Source organism: Heterocephalus glaber, unplaced genomic scaffold (assembly GCF_053883595.1).
Source record: "Heterocephalus glaber isolate CG9 unplaced genomic scaffold, H.glaber_assembly_v1.0 deba00001572, whole genome shotgun sequence".
NCBI classification, from domain to species: domain Eukaryota; kingdom Metazoa; phylum Chordata; class Mammalia; order Rodentia; family Bathyergidae; genus Heterocephalus; species Heterocephalus glaber.
In genome coordinates this window covers 8,948,336-8,969,556 of record NW_028258357.1, presented here as the reverse complement: position 1 = coordinate 8,969,556, position 21,221 = coordinate 8,948,336, and the positions used below count along the sequence as shown (strand labels likewise).

Sequence of the window (21,221 nt, the reverse complement as noted above, 5' to 3'; positions counted from 1 at the left end):
ATAAGTACAGCTATCTCCTCAAACATTTATCATTCTATATTGTGAAAACACTCAAAATATTTCCTTCTAGAATTTTTGAGATACAGTATTATTACCCATAGTCACCCTACTGTGCAATAGTATGCCAGGCCTTATTTCTCCTGTCTAATCGTAACATAGTACTTCTTAACCAACTTTTTCCTATGCCCTCCATCCTACCCTCCCCAGCCTCAAGTAACCACTATTCCACTCTCAACATCCAGGAGATCAGCTCTTTTAGATGCCATGTGAGTGAGAGCATGCCATACTTGCCTTCCTGTGCCTGTCTTATTTCACTTAACGTAATTAACTCCAGTTCCATACATCTTGTTGTAAATGACAGGGCTTCACCTTTTAATGGTTGAGTAGTATTCATTGTGTATAGGTGTTACCTTTTCTTTAGACACGATCATTTGATGGACACTGGTTTTGTTTTCCTTTATTGGCTATTGCAAACAGTGCTGCAATAAAGAGGACAGACTTCCCTTCAAAACACTGATTTCATTTCTTTTGCTTTTATTCCCAGTGATAGGATTGCTGGATCAATTTTTTAAGACACTTCTATTTTGTATAATGAACATGCTAAAGTACATTCCCACCAATAATGAGCAAGCTCCCTTTTCTCCAAACACATTTACCATTTGTCTTTTTTTTAACAGTCATTCTAACTGAAGTGCTATCTCATTGTGGATTTTAATTGCATTTCACTGATGATTAGTGATCTTAAGCATTTTTTTCACATACCTGGTGATCATTTGTACGCCTTCTTTTGAGAAATATTTATTTAAATCTATTGGCTAATTTGAAATCAAATTATTTGTGGTTGTTTGCAATCCAATATAATGATGTTGTATGATAATTTGTTTATTAGTTCTTATAATTTTTTCATGAAATCTAGTGTTTTCTACATATAAGATCATGTCATCTGCAACAGTAGCAATTTGACTTTCTTCCTCCTTTCCAACTTGGAGGCTATTTCTTTCTTTGTCTTGCCTGATTATTCTGACTAGGCAAACTTTCAACTAAACCTCATAATCTCTCTCTGTCCTTACATTCCATGACCTCTTTATTTTTAACCCATCTTAAAGATTTTAATGTGCAGAAATTATCTATTCTACTAGACACAAAATTCCTCAAGGATAAAGGCAACTTCTTTTACATCTTCATACTAGACACTATGCTAAAAAGATATTAAATGGAGACCCAGAAACAAGGAACATTTGTAAGATCCCTAGAATTCTCACATTTCTGTCCTCTCCACTTGAGACAACCACCAAATTGTTCCTCACTTCCTCCTGATTAGTTTGTATTGTACATTCCTCTCTATTCCCACTGCTCCAGGTTCATTTTAAGCCATCATTTCCAATCACCTGGACTCTTGCACTATTTAAATCAGCAAAAGTTTTTACTATAAAGGCAAGATAGTAAATATAATTGACTGTTGTAAAGTCAGTGTTGAAACTACTTAATTCTTCCCTAAAGTGTGAAAGGCCACACTTAATATATAAACAAATGGCTGTGGCTGTGTTCCAATAAAACTTTATTTACAAAAATAGACACTTGCTGAGCCAGATTTGGACCTGCAAATACATTATAAAGCTGTAATTTAGATATATAATTGTTCTCCAAACTTGCATTCATATCTATTATTTAATTCAAGCTGAAGTGATGTTTTTAACTAGAAATATGATCATGTTCGCCAAAGAACTGTAATGAATTGGCCCCTGCCTTTGTTACAAATAGCAGTTCCTTCTACGCCCTCCCTGCAGCACGCTCCACTCTCCTTGTTATCCAATCTGGCAAACTCTTTTACATTTTCCAAAATCTACCACATAGAATTCAATTTTAGAAAGTCTTCCCTATCTACCACTCTCCAAGATAGTTATAAACTCTTCTCCTCTATCCTTCTTTTGATTTGAGAGTCTCAAAAATTGAAATTTTAATATCTATTTACACAATAGCTGTGCCTACTATATGAGGAATACTTTACCAAAAGCAGGTACTGTCTCAACTACCTCCACATCCTCCAGTTTCTGGCACACAGCGGACATTTGACAAATGCTTTCATGCCAGTATAATGGATATCGCCAACTAAGGACAGCTATTTCCTAAAACCCAAAGATATATTTTCCCCAGTGTTGATCAGATAACATCAAACCAAGAAGTCGGGAGTGGCTAAGGATAAAAGGCAGCAGCCAAGGATTCTGTTCAGGAAGTAGAGAAATGGTTCTTTGTGGATTACACAGAACAGTGTGAGGCAATAATTGCCTTTTCATTAGTTTTTTAAAAGAACGGAAAATCTCATGTCTGGCCAAGTGGCCTTGCAGATATTTCCTCATCCAGATTAAATGCTCAGAGAAGCCAAGCTGTGGGTAAGCACTAAAACTTAGCCTGAATAGGGATGGCAAGCAGCTTGCATTTATTAGCGCACTGAGTTTACAATGAGAGGGAGGAGGTAAAGTCAAGGAAAGGACAATGAGTTAATGTGAAATAAAATAGAATGGGAGGAAAGCTTTTTGTTCCTATCTAGAAGATGTGGACATTCTTTAAGCATATCCATAAAAGGACAAGATGAAAGGAATATGAAAGGAGGCCTGAACAATTCTTTTAGTTTCCTCCCACTTTTCCTCTCTCCTTCCCTGCCTCTTACCTCCTTCCTCGTCTGCCCTTCCCCACCTGCAAGTGTGTGATGGGTAAGAACATGATACTGTGGACTTGGAGGACAGATCAGATCGAGTCTTTTTGATTCACCAGATACCTCACAATCTGTCGCAGTTGCCTTCCTCTGTGTCTGAACATTGCCTCTCTAGAGAAGAATAGATGGGGCAAATCAGAGGACCACAGTGAAAACAGCCAAAACCAACCTATAAACTACAAGTACAGCTACTGAGAAGGTTTCTATCCATAGAAGTTCCATTTTTGGACAGCTTTTCTTTTTAAGTTACAAATTCGATGTATCTCTAGGCATCTAAATGTCAAAACTTGAAATGTGACTTCAAGACTACTCTTACATTATAGAAGGGGGGGGTCGGAAAAATAAAAAGTCATATCCATCTTTAGGTATGAAGTTTCGTATGCTTTGTTTTCTTTGGAGAACATGAGATGTCCATGTTCAGGGGCATCTTCTCTACCGCGCATAGTGTAGGTCAAACTCAACAGCTGCCTCATCGGTTTGACTAAGAAAGAGAAGAGAATGGAGAATTCAAGCCACAGGAAAGCCTACTCAGCAGGCCTGAAATATCCAGACTGTTTTCTATAATGGTTAAATTACCCAAATGACTCTTTAATCTCTCACCTAAATGCTATGAAAATAGTACAGAGTTCCGATTTTATCCCCCTATAAAGGAGAGCTCACTCACTTAAATAAGCAACACTTCCTTCCTAATCTCCTCTGAAAGCCTGAGAATGTGGCCCAAATGCCAGGGAACTGACATGCAGGGGACTTTTGGGCATGGGCCATCTTTACTGATAGATGCAGCCAGGAAAGAGATGAATCTGCGACTCAGTCCGAGTATTGCTGCAGAGTTAGAAAAACAAGTTTTACGTGACAATAATTAAATAAAGTGAGGAAAAGAGAGAAACCAGTAGACAAGGTTATATAATCATCTACCAAACGGTGCTGTGATTCAGAGATGTGTAGGAATCAGAGCTGACTTTTCTGACTTCCTTAACTAATTAATTAATTAATCTCTAAAAGACCTCAAGTTCATTTGCATTAACCTCAATGAGGCTTTGTTAGCTAATCTATAAAGTGGAATACTTAATTTCTCTGCCTCATTCACAGACTTATCAAATTATAAACACATGGAAAAGTGTGTTAAAGCCTATAAGATGTCATAAAGGTGATATAAATACAAAAACTATAATTTGTGTTATTACTGATGCATTCTAAACAGTAAATAACATAGGCAAGAAGAGCTATGTGTTGGCCCCTGAGGTTCTAACATTGCTCATATCGGGGATCAGCCTCTTGTACACTTGAATAGGCAAATGTTGGCAAAAGTATGTGACTACTTCATCCATTACATAAGATAAAAACCATCTAAAGTCTTTCTGAACTCTGAGTTTCCAATAGAATTCCTGTTATCAGTATTGCAGGAATTATTTATTTTTATTAGATGACCAGTTTAGGTATAAGAATTTTTTCTCTAAATTTGAATGAAAATAACTGCCTTTTAATAACACCCACTGTGACTTATCAGATGCCAACATGGACAGGGATGAAGGAAGCTACATTATTGAATCTTAATTGACTGTTACCTAAGTCATGGCTAACTTCCATTTATGTTTCCAGTTGTCCACTATTCCTCCCTATGCTTTCATCTACACAAACCTTCTCATATCTATTCCCCCTAAATTTGAAGCCTTATTTCCAGCTGTGGCCTACATGTCCCTTAAGAGTTAGGTAGGCATCGAATTTTAATGATAACAACCCTGACTTTCAACTCAGACTAACCCAGATTCAAATCCTCATTCTGTTGTTTACAAGCTGCAGAGAAACAGCTACCCAGCCTGTGTGAGCCTCATGTTCCTAATCTATGAAATGTTTCTTGAGAATTAAATTAGATAATATACTTTAAAATCTACTCTAATTCAATTTAGCTACTCAACAAATACTGATTCCTTTCGGTACCTCTTTAGAAATATTACCCTACTTCCACTTCTTAAGCATGCCATGATTTTCCACTTAACTGGCTTTTTCACATGCTGTTCCTTTTGCCTAAATTCCCTCTCCACCACTCCAGCCCTCATTCTGACCAAGCAAACTATGACACAGCTCTTAAGAATGTAATTATCCCGGTCTGGGATTTAGCTCAGTGCCACCACACCTGCCTCTCAACTGCAAGGTCCTGAGTTCTATCCCCAGTAGTGGAAAAAAAAAACAAAGAAAAAGAATGTAATTATCCAAATACTTCCTCACCAAGAACACACTGCAGCCACAGCCAGGTACTCCTTCCTCTGAGTATTGGAAGCAGTTTATTTTTCTCACAGTTCATATCATGAATGTTTATTTATATCTGTCTTCTCTACGAAGCTGTTAAGTTCACACATTGAGAATTCTGTGTACTAATTCCAACCACAGACTTAATATAAAACTATGTCAATAAATATTATATTAATTGGGTAAATTAAACTTAGAAGAAATAAATTATTCAATTTCCATATGAGGTACTGGTGAGATAAATACAATAGAGATAATGCCCCAATCTTCTAGTTGCTGAGAGTGAAACCTAGTGCATGTGAAGTTAAAATTTCAATTTTAAGATGAAATTTTAGTTCAAAATTTTAATTGATATTTATTTATTTGTCTTTTGAGGAAAGATTATATATGTTGCTTAATTTTAAGGTATTCTTTAGATCTGCTGTGTTCATCTCCTAGACTTGTAATATTTGCATATGTGACAGAACATTTTTTTAGAGAAGCAGCTGAAAATCCAACAAGGAATTTATTTGTTCAAATAAATGAATGAATGTTCAGTGAAGTACAGGGACCACAGTTGGTTGATCAATCAGGTAATATTATCATCACGATGTATATTCTTTGTTCTCTCCAAATTTATAATCGTCAGTGAAAGACAAGACTGTATGCTGTGTCCCCTTTTCTACATCTGCAGGCAAATGATATTTGCCTGTTCCCTGATTATGGACCCAAACTGCTGTTCAATCTTATTTAGACAATGGATACCACAAGCTTACGAGTTCAATCCTGAGCCAATAACTGGCTGGATAAGGATGTGATAAGATGCTTGGCTTGCTTCTGGCTTCTGAAGCAGTCATTAGCAAAAAGAGTGAAATTCTGATTGGATACACCAAATCACTGTTCTCCTTAGAGCTGAGGTCAAATTGCACTAATGCCACATAATGGGGGAGAGTGGGAAAGACGTTGGAAAATCACCAGAAATATCCAGAAGCCACAACTATGATTAGCTCCTTAGAGACAAGAAAGGATCTTTAGCATACACAGAAGTCCAAGGAAAACTATTGTCTTAAAAATGTATTACTAATTATTTATTACAGGGGAAGCAGAAGTGCATTTATAAGTTCTTTTACTTGTTTAATTCACTTAGTGTTTCTTCTTCGTAATAAAATACGTTTTCAGAATGTTGTTGATTGAATGTTTGTATCCCTCCCCTTCAAATACATATGCTGAATCTCTAACAACCAGTATAATGGTACTTGGCTGGCGGGTGGAACTTTGGGAGATAATTAGGTTAAGGTAGGATCTCTATTATGGGACACCAGAGCTAGTGAGGCTTTTCCCTGTTCACACACTGGGAAAAGTCCTGCGAGTCCACAGTGGGAACACAGTTGTCTACAAACCAAGAAGGCAGCCCTCAGTCCAGCCGAGCCACATCGCGCTCTGAGATGGAACTTCCAACCTCCAGAAATGGAGGAAAATAAAATCTGTTGGTTAAGCCATTCAGTCTACGGTATTTTGTTATAGCAGCCAGAACAAAGACACAGAATTGTGACATTTTCTATTTTCTCTTTTAAATTCAAATCCACTTTGAATGCTCAACATCACGTCAGCCACAGGGCTCTCTTTTTATTTATGATGTAAATCATCAGAATTATCTACCTGAATTTTCAAAATAAACATATCAGTATCCCACACAGCTGTTACAGCTTTTTGACTGGAAGCACTTTTTAAAACTTCAAAGAGAAGTTTCTGGTCAGTGAAAAGTGTTCTTTTTTTTATTTTTTTAATCACTCTTTTCTCTGATATCAATAAATTGAATAAATTTGATTTTTAAAACATGATTAATCAGTTGCTTTGATTTCTCAATGACACTGCTTGCAAGAAGGAAAATTGTACCTCCAGAAAAATTCAATAAATTAAATGATGGAATCAATAAAATAAAAATGTACTCCAAATGAAGAGAACTAGCCTTTTCACTATCATAACCCATCCCACCCTTACCCCCTTCATTACCAAGTAAGCACACATATACAGGCACACACAAAGCCTTCCTGGAGTAAAGATAGAATGTACCATTCAGGAAATTCAAAAAAGAGCAAGTTACTGAGTCTCCAAACTAAATGTGCGCTTTCAGCAGGGCATTTTTCTGGGTGGATCAGTATTTAATTCCCACTCCTCATCAGCAAACAAGACAGGCATCATCAGGCCAGTTTGGGCCACCTGAGTTGACCTGCAAATGCCAGGGCTGAGGCCCAGGCTTACTGGGTTGACTAGGCCAGTAGGTTCTCTTTTCTCGTAAGTGCCTTTGAATATTGTTGGTAAATCCTGGCTGTGATCTTTACCCTCAGGAAGGCCTTATTAAGTGTCCTAGGTTTATTTTTTTAAACTTTCATTATCCTTAATTATCATCAAGTGTCAGTTCTCACTGTTCCCTTGAACAATCCTACTGTTTCTAAAAAAGAACATTTATCAATAATAAGGTCAAAGGGTGCCTGTTCCAGGTTCCAGCTGGGTGCTATCACTCACTTTTTCCATTTGTGCCCTGCCCTTGATCCAGGAAAGTTAGTTTATCAGGGAGGGGCGCCCTCCGCTTTCTTACATCCGGGTTGTGAAATAGTCCGACTTAGCCAGGAGATTCATTCTGTGGGAATCTGCACGGGCTATGACTGCTATAGAAGGAACACAAAGCTAAGGCTCTGAGAAGACAGTGTTAATCTTTCTTTTCCCTTAGGAAGAAGAAACATTCTTTCCCAGTTTCTGTCACACTAGCTTGGAAAGACTTGCCTGCTTTAGCTCAGCACCCACCCCACAACATACACACGTCAAGTGTGCAGATTCATTAACAACAGAATTGAATGTCCTGACAGAAGGTAATGTCAGGCCAAGAACAGTCACACCAGTGTATGTCAAAGGACACAGCTTTACCACAATGCACACAGCCTAGTATTTCACAGAAGCAGTAATAGTATATATCCTACAGAGGTTTGTACAAGGTTTGAACGAGCTACTTCATGCAAACCACGCACAACGATATCTATCTAGCATACAGCAGGTAGTCAATGAGGAGGAGGCAGAGAGTAATGATGATGACTGGAACGGAACAACCCCATGTTGCAAAAAGAACATTGCTCTGGAGAGCAAGAGATGTGAGTTTGAGTCCCACACTTCTGCATATGACTTGTGTGACTTTGGAGAACTCATTCAAGGTCTCCAAGTCTCAAACGCTTGAGTTAGAAAAGGAGAACATTTTTAGTCTCATACAGCTTTCTCAAGAAATTTTAGCGTCCAGTGGGATAAAGGCTTTGAGGGCCTGTCAATAGCTGTAAAGTGGGCTACACATCACAATGGCCATAAACCAGAGGCACATGCAGCATATGTAGAAGTCAGTTAAGTTCCTGTTACGGAATAGGTCTTCAGCAATACTTACTATCTGGGTCATAGTACTCACACCAGCATTGTCATCATACCCTCATCATCCTTTCATTAAAATCTGCTCTTCCATTACCGCCTTGTTTTCATTCATTCAAGCAAGGGTGATTCTCAGCTGATAATGTTGGAAAGCCTGTACCCATTGGTAAACAGTGACTATTCAAGGAGTTTTGTTAAAAAACACTCGTTTCATATTGACTGCTTGAATAAAATATCTATAATGTCATGTGACACATCTCAAAACAATCTGAAGTAAATTTTCAAAGCACTTCCCCATATATTATCTTATTTCACCCTCCCTACCAGATTCTGAGTTATTTTATTATTTTTTTTACAGATGAGGGAACTGGCTTTTTTAAAAAAGGAAGCATAGAACCAGAATGGCTCCTGATTGCCTTCAGAATCAAGTTGAGAGTTTAGCATCATGGTTAAAAGTATGTAACATAAAACAGGCTACCTGGAATTCAAATTCTAGCTCTGCCATGTACCTCTGTGTGACCTTGAGCAAGTTAATCTCGCCATACCTTAGTTTTCTTACCTATAAAATGAATGTTATAAAAGCACTTAACTCATGAGGTAGTTAAAAGGAATCAATTAAGCCAACACATGTAAAGCATTTAGAAGAGCCAAGTACTAAAAGAACATTAGGTATGGGCATAACTTAGCCTGACACTGAGTGTTCTCAATGTACAATCCAAACTCATTCTCTTTCCAGACATTTCTCATCTCTGCCTTTGAAAACACTGTATGGTCCAGCTAGCCTCATCCACGGCAGACCTGACACAATGCATAACATGGTACAGATTCTTGATAAGTGTTTGCTGAAGAATAAATGAAGGAAGCCACTTCTACATTTCTCCACCTTTGTGACCCAGTCCTCTCATGAGGCCATAGTACCTTTTCATTTTCCTCCAAAAGTACATAGTACTGTGGACTTTGGTAGCATCAGCAAAACCTGTACCTAGTTCCACTTACCTTTTTCAAATTACTTTTGCTTATCTATGCATTACCACCATAAAGTGTCCTTTTTTTTCCATCTTAAGTCACCTTTGAATGTTTCCTATGTATTGCAACATGATGACAAGCCACTGAATTTATTTCTCTTCTCAGTAAATATACATAAGAAGAAGTGATGTCCCTGGAAACATTTCTTCAAGTTTTCAAACATTGAAAATACTGCATTCCATCTCCCAGAAGGTTACGGTCATTGTGCTGTCCAGTGCTGAAAAACAAAAGACTAACAGGGCAGGGGATTTAGCTTAGTGGCACAGTGCCTGCCTTGCAAGCACAAGGTCTTGAGTTCAATCCCTGTTACAAAAGAAAAAAAGACTAACAGTATACTTGTGAATTTAATATATGTTGTATCTTTCAAAACACTATTAAGCAAGACAATGTCATACAATATCCATTTGAATTCTTGAATATTTGGATTGAGAATATCAATGAAAAATTTATATTACCATACTTTCTCCATAGCATCTCGGAACAGGTCTTCATTTGGGTTTGGGTCTTTTTTTAATTGGATATTTCATGTTCTCAGGGGAAAATGTCTCAGTGGGCAGACAGAAAAAGAAACTTCAATATTTTTTCCATTTCTTCTCCCAAATGTGAAATGACATTTGCTTCTGGTTTACTGGATGAAACAGATAAAAAGTAAGGGAATCTGGTTACATATGTAATACTCAAGAGGGCATCCTAGAAATTAGTTGGAAATCAGTATCGTGTCTTTGTAACTCTTCTTTGCCTAATATTTCTCACACTGTTACTCAGAGAAGTAAACATTATTGGAGCAAGTCTTAGAATTAAACTTTGCAGTATAATTGGTATGCTCCCATTATTCCTAATTTTAATGCATCTTATTTTATTGTTCCTGCTTTTTAAACCAAACCACAGGACTGAAGTCTCACTATCATCAGGAACATGGGAGTTTGGCCTGTGGTGGAATTTCTTAGGGAAAAAGAAAAAGGTTTTCTTTTCTATTGCCTCTCTCTGATTTTCTTCCTTCCTAAACCAAAACTTCAGTGATGGAACTACCCAACATTTTGCACTATTTTCCAAATTGCAAAATATTTGATCTTATAAAGAGACATTCTACTTATTCAACATGCTTATTTTAAATGTTCTTTAGTTTGTGGTGGTATTTTACTCAGGCATCTTACAGAGAAGTTTAGTAAAATGTAATAATGTTCCTACAGCAGAAGAGAAAATCCTCCACTATCAGTAGAGTTGAAATTGTGAGTGTAAAATAATTATTGTAGGTTGACAGGTCAGTCATTCAACTGTGCTCCCAGTAAAGGCGTGGAGCATTTTTCATAGTTACTTGGCTGGAAACACAGTCATAAAATCCTTTGGCAAGAATTTGATTTTTTCTTCCTTTAAAATTTAGTCAAGAATCTATGTACTAAAGGAAAACCAGCCAGTGTGGATAGATGACTTTCTGGAGTCCTACCTAGCGAAACTGGTTAGACAGTAGCTTTTTTACAAGGGTAACCAGAGTGTAAAGGTAACAACATGACAAGAAGAGAAAAAGCTTTTCCTGCTCAGACTCTTTCCCATAAGTCTGTGGACCATCTACAGGATGCATTTTATCATCTGGATTCAGTCAGAAGTTCACATCCCCAGGGCTGAGACTATAGCTAGACACGAAGTGGGAGGTTTAGATAAAATTTGTCTAAAGAGGATAAAGGTTAAGATTGAACATAATTTTTATTTTTCTCTGAATTGTATCAGCTTCCTAAATAATAGAATGAATTATTAAGAGACTGAAAGAAATCATACCACAGATGGAAAATAATAACAGTGCCTGAAGACCAGGTACTTGTCAGTTAATTACAGGGCAAGTTAGTGGCTGCTGGAGGACACCAGGACTAAAATTTCAACTCTTTCTTTCCATTTCAAGCTTCCAGTCACCCATATATTCCTAATATGCTTGATACATATCAAATCTCATCTGTCCCATTCTTGTGAATTTTTAGTGTATTGAGAAGTTATGCTCTTCTCTCAAGATACACAGAGTACTCCACTTTTATCCCAAGTACAGGTAAGCAGGCCCCTCCTGTAGTTCTCACGTGTCTAGTTGTCATTAAAAACTCTATCTGGGGTATTTCTGAAGCTTATCTTCAAAGGATATGATGATCGATGGTGGGCTTCTAGAAACACAGGTCAGACAATGATTGTGTCTTATATTAGGGCATCCAGCGTTGCTAATACTGTCCTAGATGGGGTATGGGTTAGGTTTTCTAATCAACTTGCTCTAAAGCATTCATCATAAAAACCTGTGATACACCCCTGAACCTGGGTAAGTGACCCTGGGATTTCTGGAACTTCTAGTTTCAGAATTAATTTACTCATAGAACTCAAGTGTTAAAATATTCCCAGTTTCTGAGCATTGCCTTTTTTTCTACCCCTTCTCCACCGTCTTCTCACTTCTTTCAAAAAACAAAACAAAACTTTTATTTCCTCTCTGCTACCACCTCCTCTTGTATTTAAACCCTAAAGAGCTCATGCTATTTTATTTCCCTGCACCAATATTAGAAGTTAAGAGCTCTCATGAAGTACGTAGGCTCTGGAATATCACAGACCTGCACATTCTTTAGAACGGCAAGGAGGAATACTTATCATATCCAACTGGTCAATAACTCCATTTTCTTTTGACTTCTTGCTACAGCAGTGGAAACACAGCACTGATTAAATTCCCAGAATATCACGTTATCTGTTATCAGTGCATGTGACAGTGAATGAGTATTACATCAGAAAAGAATCAAAATTTCCCTGTTCCTTCAAAGAGGATGAGTGAGAAGGAAAAAAGAGGAGGAATAGGAGAAGAATGAGGAGGAAGAAAAAAAGTTTTTTAAAAAAAAGACAGAAGAAAAGAGAAAGGAGAAAAAAAGAATAAAATGAGTTCTCAAAAGAGAAAATAGAAGAAAGAATGAATGACAAAATTTTCATTATGCTACAGAGTTCTTTAAGAAGCAGTTCTCAATTTCTGGACACTTTTACAGTGGTAATATGATGGACAAGCCTTATCATGAAACAGTAAGGTGACACTATGCTGTAGGTTTTAAAATAATAAAAGGCTGCCCTTACTGAAATATATGATAGGTCTCCTACTCTATGAGCTGTAAATGGGTACATTAAACTTGATGACCTGTTCAGGGCATACATTATTGTACACTCCATTATTGTTCCAGTGGTGGTGCTCTTGTTGAAACCCTGCCAGTTGACTTTTGAACATAGAGTCTGTCTAACCTAGTTTCTTATTCATTAAACAAGCTGCTCCCTCTCAAGCTTCTGGGTATACCTGTTATCTTGACTGGCCCCACATATGGTTGCCTTTGTCTTCCTACTTGAGCTTTCAAAGTCCTGGATGATCACATGGATTCCTACCAGATAAGAAAGCAAAACAAACTCACTGAACTCCCATGTTGAATAAGATAACAAATTCAGCTCACTTCACTGAAATCTTGTTCTTGGAAGATTGAACATCATTATTAGAATGATGATTGTAAGTGTCAATTTCCCAGCAGGATGGAGTAGGGATTCACTAGTTCCTTTCTGGGAAATTGGTTCTCCAAACCAGCAAAGATCCATGTGACTAGTCATTTCAGCTTTCCAGGGACTGAGACATTTCCTGGAATGTGGAAATTTCAGTACTAAAATGAGGGAAGCCCCAGGCAAACCAGGGGGAACTGATCCCCTTCAGAAAACCTCTCACCTCATCATCTCCCTCCTCACATGCTGATATGCAGCACACAAATGATCCTCTGAAATTCTCCAGAATCCAGCTTCCACCTTATTTTGTAAACATCAGTTTATGTAACCTGTGCCTTCAACAGGTACAAGGGAAGAGATGTGTCCCATTTGTTATTATGTCCCTGATCTGGTACATTGTGTGGCACTTAGAAGAGCTTTCTAACTGAGCCAGCTGAGCAATTGAGCTAAGCCTCTGCTGAGAGTCAACAGAATGGGGACTGTGATATCTTCAGGCAAAAACTGTATTTTCTGCAAAGTGCACACTCTCCCAGCCTCTCCAAATGGAACTTAGTTTGGACAGAAATAAAGGTGTCACCTGAGTATTAAACTATGTGGTTTTTAGAAGACATTTTTAAACACTGGCTAAGGGCAGAGCTTCAGAGTGAGACTAACCTGGGTCACCACCTAACTTCTCTGCACACCACTCTCAGCACCTGTGGCTCACACAATGCTGTTGAGAAGATCAAGTAAGACATCTGTATGTAGACTGTCCAGCTCTTCTTAGCTCTTTGCTAAAAACTTACATATGGTGCAGATCATTATTCTATTTTGAGTTTATTTCTAACACCAAGGGAGCAAAGATGTGAATCATTAGTAAATAATATATATAATGAGATCCAAGTTCTTTCTAAGCCCTAAGGTCACCATAGATTTTTTATTTTTATACCAAATGTCCACTTTTATGATTATGATACTCTGCCTATGCATATAATGGATACAATAATATAATTTAAAGTAAACATCACCACAAAGTACTATATGCACAGTGGTAGAGGTTGTATTCATCTCCCCATCCTCCTCATTTTATTGTTTAAACTTCTCATTACATGAGCCATTTGTTCAATTTTCACTGAACTTTTTCACAATCCAGAAAGTCATTGGGCTGGGTCAACCACTATAAAATTTTACTGCTCTCTTTGTTACTGCATAATGATTACTAAGAGTTAACGTTTTACTTTTCTTCTAAAATAAGGGATTTGCTTAAAGGAAGAAATCCCATTATTAGTACTAATGATGTTAAATCTAGTGGTTTACTACTCAAGAACTGATAAGTTATCTGAAGAAAGTTTAAAGTCACAAGTAAACCCTAGGTTATTGGTATAATATTACATTTCCTCCTTCTTCTCTTTTTGCACTTCTTTCTTATTTCTAATTACCTATTTGATGTCAATATACCCAAATAATATATCATTCTCTGTAGGTATAAATTTGAAACAACATGAAAATCATTTTTAATCAGGAATTCTTGAGTGCTTTATATTGTTATTTCTTTCAAAATGTTCTATTTAATTCTAAGATGCTGTGACAACAGTGATTTCTGATGCAACATATTCCTAAAACACAATACATCCTGCAAAAGCTTGCAATAAAAATAATAGAGCTTATGCAAAATAAAGAGGTAAGAGAAAACCACTCGGCATGCATGTAATTGTGAGAATACTAAAAAGGTGGTAGTGGCACTGTTTTTTAATCTTTCTGAATAAATTTTACTTAAAAATAAACCAATTAAGACATCAAAATACAACAATATTAAATAACAAAATATTTCTTGAATCCCAAAATCTGAGCAGGAGAGAACCACACACATTTGTAGTCTTATGACAAAATAAAGGCTGTAAGAGAGAAAAAAAGCTCATAACTGATATTTACTGTGACCACATATATGGTACAGTATTAAAAATGGGAAAATGAGACCACTTGAACAGCTGAATAAGTCTTCTGAGTATCTTAAAATTAAATGAAGAAATCAAAACATTTTACTACTGATTAAATTGATGCAAAATGCTAGCTAATGCCATATTTCATAGTAGAAACTCAAAAGAGAGCTAAGGCAGAGGGTGAAGGAAGAATGAGTATTTTTAAAAATATTAATAAAATACAACTATTAAAACAAAAGGCTAATGTATCTGAATACCAAAAAAAATTTTTTAAATAGATGCATCAAACAGACCACCAAAAGAAAGTGTGAAAGGGTAAGGTGGTGAAAATTGTATAGGATGTGCAATGCTTAAGAAAGGAGGCAATTCCAAGGGGCAGAATGTGAATATATACCTATAGGCTTGTATTAAAAAAAACCAGGAAAATAAAACAAAATCAAAGTAAATCATCTAATCGCTTCAGAACCAAAACTAACCCTCTTCAAATCTTCCACATAAGACTATGTTAGGTCACTTTAAAACAGTCATTTGATTGGTGTCCCTAATAGGATAAACCAGAAGCCAAAAAGAAAATAAAAGTACTAGTTCCAGGTGACCTCAGTGTGATGGTGGTGTCAAGATTACTAATCTTAGACTGCTATGTAAGTATTTTAGAATAAAACAAATGAAAATTAATGCAATATGTTAGTCATTCTCGATGACCTTGAGAACCAAGATTCTAAGCATGCAAAAAAGGAGATAGAGGTATAAGGTAGAAAAAATTAAATTTAAAATTGTTCCTAAATTTGAACTGGAAATATCAGTATGAACTCATAATATAATTTATCTTTCTCTGTTTTTCTGATTATATATATGTACACACATATATACATAAGTGTATATGTATAAATTAGCATAGTTAGATCCAAACTGTGGTCTCCAACATCTTTCTCAAAATTCAAAGCACTGGATCAGGAAATATTCAGCATAAAATAAGAGCATTTTGTCAAACAAGACTGAGGAAACTATCATAGACCACTGGGCTCATGTCAGCAAAATTGAGTCAACTTATAAAGGCTCTTCTTCACAAAACTAGAACAAATCAAGTATTCATAACTTTAAAAGATACAAAAAAAATAATAACATATATGTTTAAATTCATGGAGCATAATTTAGTTACTGCTATATAAAGACAAAAAGTAAGTTTTGTTTTGCTATTCTTTTTATTTTATTTTATTGGTACATTTTAGGTATACAGTATACTGACATTCATCATTGGAAATTTTCACCTTTACATAATCTCCCTTGGTTCTTATTTTTTCCCCCTTCTCCTGCCCTCCTTTCCACCCCTCTGTCCCTCCCTATTTGCAAAGACTTTGTTTCCATTTTTTCATTTTCTCATAAAAATAAGGTTTTCTTACACTGAACTATCTAAATATTAACTAAAGGAAAGTGCCACTGTATGAAAGTTTCCACGGAAAAGTGAATAAAAATCATAGAATTAGAATATCACAACCTTACAAATTGTAATGAATCAATGGTTCATTAATTCAACACCAGTGGCTGCTGATATCATAAAAAGAGAGGGAGCCGACCCTCCATTCCATGCCTCCTGAGGGAACATCACAGCATGCTCCTGAAATAGTAATGTCAAAAAAAAATCTAGGAATGGGACATGGTGGTGCATGCCTGTAATCTCAGCATTTGGGAGGCTGAGGCAGAAGGATCACCAAGAGTTTGAGGCTAACCTGGGCTACATAGTGAGTTTAAGGTCAGCCTGAACTACATAGCAAGACCTTGTCTCAAAAAAAAAAAAAATCTAACCAGAATTGTATCAGACTCATATAAAAAACAATCAACTTGTGAGAAATACCAAACATAAGAACTTGATAATCTACTCCACAGAGATGCAATAAGCACAGTCCAGGCTGTAGGAAACAATACCAGATAATCCAGTTTGTTGTATAAATAAACTAGAAAAAGGAGTAAATAGAGATGGAGGGAGAACTGATAATTGAGAAAAGATGTAAAAGACAAATCAACCAGTCACATTGTATGAACTTAACTTGGACCCTGATTTAACAGCTGTTTAAATAATGACAACAAGACAATTGGAAATTAGAACAGTTCTTGGCTATAAAACTTTATAATAGTAAAGAATTATTTTAAATTTGCGGGCTTTGAAAATATGGTAGAATAATGGTTATCATCTTAAAAACCAAGAATATTTATCTTTTAGAGATATTTAGTTAATATTTATGAATGAAATTGTATGATGTTGAGAACTTGTTTCAAATAATATGGAAAGAGGTAGGGATACAGATTAAATTTCATTGTTTGTGAATGAATATTCTTGATCTTAGGCAGTGGGTACATGAGGGTCCATTCCACAATTCTACCAATTTGTGCATACAAATATTCCACAATAAAAGGGTTTGGGTTTTTTGTTTTTGCTTTTGGGTTTTGTTTTGAGGTACTTGGGATTGAACCAAGGGCCTGTGCATTGAGCTAAATCCTTGAAATACTAGAATTCAGTCAAACTCTTGAACATATGAACTTAACAGATGTTTACAGAGTGTTCCACCCCACAAAATCAGAATACACATTCTTTTCAGCTGCACAAGGGTCAGTCTCCAAAATAGACCACATACTCACACATAGAACATGTTCAAGTAAGTGCAAAGGGATTGACCTTATCCCCTGTATATTATCAGACCACAGTGTGATGAAATTGAAGATCAATAGCAAAAGAAACCACAAGAATTTCATAAACACATGGAAACTGAACAACACACTTCTGAATAACCAATGGGTCACAGAGGAAATTAAAGAAGAAATCAGACAGTTCCTTCAATTAAATGACAATGACAATACAACATATCAGAATCTATGGGACGCAAAGAAAGCTGTCTTAAGAGGGAAATTCATAGCAGTGAATAATCATATTAGGAAAACAGAACGAGCCCAATTAAACAACCTGATGTTGAACCTCAAGCTTCTAGAAAAAGAAGAGCAGGACAAACCCAAAGCTCATACAAGGGAGGAAATTATAAAGATTAGAGCAGAAATCAATGCAATGGAGACTAAGAGAACAATACAAAAAAATCAATGAAGCCAAGAGTTGGTTCTTCAAAACAATAAACAAAATTGACAAACCCTTAGCCAATCTTATCAGAAAAAAGAAAGAAAAGGCCCAAATCCATGCAATTAGGAATAAAAGGATGAAATTACAACAGACCCAGCAGAAATCCAGAGGATCATCAATACCTACTTCCAGAACCTATACGCCAATAAGATGGACAACACAGAAGAAATTGACAGATTCCTAGATACATATGAATTACCAAAGTTGAACAAAGAAGACCTAAAAATTCTAAACAACCCAATATCAACCAATGAAATTGAAAATGTAATTAAAAACTTATCAACTAAGAAAAGCCAGGGTCCTGATGGCTTCACTGCTGAATTCTACAAGACACTTAGAGAGGAACTACTGCCACTACTGTTTAAACTCTTCAATGAAATTGAAAGGGAAGCAATACTCCCAAATTCATTCCTGAAAGCAAGTATCACCTTGATCCCCAAAGCAGAAAAAGACCCAGCCGAAAAAGAGAGCTATAGGCCAATCTCACGAATGAACATAGATGCCAAAATCCTTAATAAGATACTGGCAAATAGAGTGCAGAAGATCATCAAGAAGATCATATATGGGCCAGGGATTTAGCTTAGTGGTTCTACCACCTGCATCGCAAGTCCAAGGACCCGAGTTCGATCCCCGGTACCAAAAAAAAAAAAGAAGATCATACACCCTGACCAAGTGGGATTCATCCCAGGCATGCAGGAATGGTTCAACATATGTAAATAAATCAATGTAATACACTATATCAATAGAGCCAAGGACAAAAACCATATCATCATCTCAATAGATGCCAAAAAAGCATTTGACAAAATCCAACATGCATTTATGAAAAAAACCCTACAAAAAAACTGGAATAGACGTTCTCTACCTCAATCTGATAAAAGCTATCTATGAAAAACCAACAGCCAGTATCATGCTAAATGATCAAAACTGAAATCTTTCACACTAAAATCAGGAAAATGACAAGGATATCCACTATCACCACTCCTGTTCAATCCTTGGACAGTTTTTTTTATTTGGAGGAGTTTGTTTGTTTGTTTGTTTGAGACAGGGTCTCAGAAAGTCAGTAAGTTTCCAAGGCTGAACTTGAACTTCTAATCCCTCTTCCTCAGCCTCACAGAATGCTGAGATTATAGGCATGCACCACCACACCGGCTCCCTCCCGCCTCAGCCTTCCAAAGTGCTGGGATTACAGGCATGCACCATGACACCTGGCTCATAGGTTTTATAAATTAGGGTATATCCTGACATTATATTACATGGATATATGAAATACCAGCCTAAAAGAGAAAAGGCAATAGAAAGGATGGTTTTATAGTTAGTCTCAGTGAACTTCAGAAAAATGATTTTATATATTATTACCTGTGCCAGAAGAGCCTGCCTCATCTTTTGAGAACAAAATGGTCTTGGAATGACAGCAAAAAATATGAGAATTTATATGATCAACAAATACAAGGCCCAGAAGAACACGTGGCCTGCTGGCCCTTTTAGACAAGTATACTGAAAGCTTGGAAAGCCTTCCGAAAAATCCCCAAAACTCATATATATATATGTATATATATATATGTATAATATTTATATATTATATATATATAATATTTACATAAGAAGAATCATTTTTTAAAGATGTGCTTTCATAATATTGATTCTATTTCAAAAGTTTCATTCATAATACATATACTATGTTCTGAAGGAGGCATATAATCCTGGGTTTTTTCCTATAATTGACTTTACAGACCTAAAAAATACCTAGAATACTTGAGTGGTACTTTAACTGACATTTATAGCATAAATTCTCAATATAATCATTGTCACAGCTGCTTTGTTGTAGCACAGTTTCAAGGCACTGTCATCATCATCATCGGCAACACACCTCTCAGCACCAGTGATGTGCTAGCACACATAAAGGTTCATGGGTATCCATGTTCTTTCATAGTGTTTCTACTTCTCTTTTGAGGGGAAAAAATCACTGTGGACTGCAAATAAATGAGAATATATTTATAATAAGTATTAATTGCTACACAGTATTTGAATACAAATTGTTCTCAAACTTCGGTACCTGAATGCTTGCCAGTTACTTGGAAATCTATTCCTCTCACTCTGTCGCTTGCCTCTAGTTCACTCAGAGCATGGACCATGTCTGTCTCACTCACATTTGTAGACGCAGAATCTAGCATGTAACAGGCTCAATTCATATTTTCCAAATAAGAAATGAAATAAATGAGTAAATGAGCAAATGTAGCTCACAAGTGATTGTATTGTGCCAAGACATGACATTGAGTCATTCTACTAGAAACAGATCACACATTGTCTCATTGAATCCTTGTTTAAAAAAAAAAACATACAAGGAAGATATTATTTCTATTTTACAGATAAGGAAATGGGGTCTCTGGGAGCCTGTGGATGTGATTGAAGGTCACATGGTGAGGAAATAGTAGTTAAGAATCCAACTCACTAGACTTGATGGAGTGTAGATCTTGGTCTTTCCTCTGCTCCAGCCCCTCATCTCTGGATATCAGTCTGTTTGTCTAAAGGTAAAGAAAAATAGAGTACGGTGGAAAGATTCCACCATTACAAATTAGAGAGCCCACAGTCACACATGAGAGCAAGCACACCCCTGACCAATTAGAGCTGCTGACTTCTTAGCCAACCCAAGTCTAATAGGAGAGCTTTAAATGTGCCTACTTCACACACATTTGCCTCTGTGTTCTTTATTTTGCTCTAACAGATCTTCTTGTTAGTCACATTTCTGAATAACAGAACATTATGCTCTGTATCAAATCACAAAACAACTACACAAGAAAAATATACCTCAAAGTTTCTAATTTAAAAATGAGAATAGGAATACAAGCTTCTAACCCTTTTAAGTATTTATTTTTGTAGGCTTGGGAGGGGAGAAACATTTTGCTCACCTTTCTTGTTCAACTAGAGCTATGTAGTAATTGTCCAATCTGCACTTCATGGCTTTTCTGGAATTTCAAATGTTCATGGAGACAACACCAAGATTATCTGTTCTTCAAGGGATGCACACAGTTAAATTTGGTTCTGTTCTTTTGATGGAGTAGAAAAAGAATGAAAAAGAATGAATGGGTAGTATTTTTTTTTCCTGCATTTTCCAGAACAGGCTCTGATTTTCAGGGGAGAAAAAAAATAAAGGAAAGGAATGGTAATGACCTAGCTCTTTATCGGTGAGGACTTTTTAAAGCAATTTTCCTTTTACTGATGATTAATATTTCCCAGATTTTTATCCAAGAAATATTTTCAGGCTGTGAAAGTAGATACATTAGCGTAATGATATCCGGAGTTCACCGTTTTCATCAGCTAA

The 21,221-nt window shown here is 36.4% G+C and overlaps 1 long non-coding RNA gene across 1 annotated transcript; it reads right to left on the bottom strand.

The window, feature by feature from the left end:
• Positions 1 to 9,834: 9,834 nt before the first annotated feature.
• Positions 9,835 to 20,946, bottom strand: LOC110349136 (uncharacterized). The gene is made up of 3 exons (XR_002394889.1): positions 20,809 to 20,946; positions 20,352 to 20,424; positions 9,835 to 10,001 (listed from the first exon to the last, which is right to left on the bottom strand). It is a non-coding gene; the product is annotated as an uncharacterized LOC110349136 (long non-coding RNA).
• Positions 20,947 to 21,221: the final 275 nt, after the last annotated feature.